A 1617-nucleotide genomic window follows, 5' to 3' on the forward strand; every position below is an offset into this window, starting at 1 on the left:
AGTCAGTCAACTACGTTTGAATTCCGAAAGTTCCATCGAATTAACTGTGATTTGTAATATGTATCCATAGTTTGTGTAACTATAATTGACGCCATGGAAAACTCAAAGCTGTTCAGCTCACATAAGGAAAGGCAAAACTGTTGAAATTACCCAATCAATGGTATATTCTCGTAAGATCTAAAAGCAATGGGAGATCTGAAATATGAAAGATTTAATAAAGTATGTATCCGATGATGAAATCAAATGACGGTGCCAAAAATTGGTGCAAAATTAATAGATAAGTTTAAAATACCTATTCTTTGTACGATAATTTATGACGAAAAAGGCTATATAATAAGGAGGGGGGTTAGGAGAAAAGAGAGAGAGAGAGAGAGAGAGAGAGAGAGAGAGAGAGAGAGTAAAATAACTAATTTTTTGCTCGACAGTTCATGAGCATAATGCGATGTAAAAAGGGTAAGAACAGAGAGAGAGAGAGAGAGAGAGAGAGAGAGAGAGAGAGAGAGAGAGAGAATACCTAATTTTTTATACGAAAGTTCATGAGCAAAAATGAGATATAAAAAGGGTAAGGAGAGAGAGAGAGAGAGAGAGAGAGAGAGAGAGAGAGTAAGATACCTAATTTTTTGTCCGACAGTTCATGAGCAAAAATGCGATATAAAAAGGGTATGGAGAGAGAGAGAGGGAGAGAGAGAGAGAGAGAGAGAGAGAGAGAGAGAGAATACCTAATTTTTTGTCCGACAGATTGTTCATGAGCAAAAATGCGATATAAAAAGGGTAAGGAGAGAGAGAGAGAGAGAGAGAGAGAGAGAGAGAGAGGAAATAATATTGTCCGACAGTTCATGAGCAAAAATGCGATATAAAAAGGGTAAGGAGAAGAGAGAGAGAGAGAGAGAGAGAGAGAGAGAGAGAGAGAGTAAAATACCTAATTTTTTGTCCGACCGTTCATGAGCAAAAATGCGATATAAAAAGGAGGGCTAGGAGAAGAGAGAGAGAGAGAGAGAGAGAGAGAGAGAGAGAGAGGAAATAAAATACCTAATTTTTAGTTGGACAGTTCATGAGCAAAAATGCGATATAAAAAGGGTAAGGAGAAGAGAGAGAGAGAGAGAGAGAGAGAGAGAGAGAGAGAGAGGGGGGAGCGTTCGTAAATTGAAGAAGTCATTTCCTATCTCTGCTCTGATGACATATTGAACTTCGTCAGAAGGACAGAGACAATGATCGACGATTGGAAATGAGATAAGAAACCCGCCAAAGGAAAATGAGTCCTTTTCAACTCCTCAGACATTGATGAGATGGAAGAAGAATTCTCGTGTCATGGGTTTCCAGAGAAAGAGGATGATGATGGGAAAGAAGAAAGAAGGATACGAAGAATTGGAATTTAAAGGGAATGCAAAAGAAGGGAAAAATGAAAAAAAAGAGAATTGGAATTTAAAACAAGGGATAAGAAGAAAAATTGGAAAACGTAGAAGTGGAATTTAAAGCAAAGGAAAGAGAAAAATATGAGAAAAAAGAAGAATTAAAATTTAAAATAAAGGGAAAAGATGACGTTAAAGAAAAATAAGATTTTAGAGAAGGTAAAATGGTCGATTTTTTGGAAGAACGAAAAGACATGATGTAAGGGCA

This window comes from Palaemon carinicauda, chromosome 20 (assembly GCF_036898095.1).
Source record: "Palaemon carinicauda isolate YSFRI2023 chromosome 20, ASM3689809v2, whole genome shotgun sequence".
Lineage (NCBI taxonomy): Eukaryota > Metazoa > Arthropoda > Malacostraca > Decapoda > Palaemonidae > Palaemon > Palaemon carinicauda.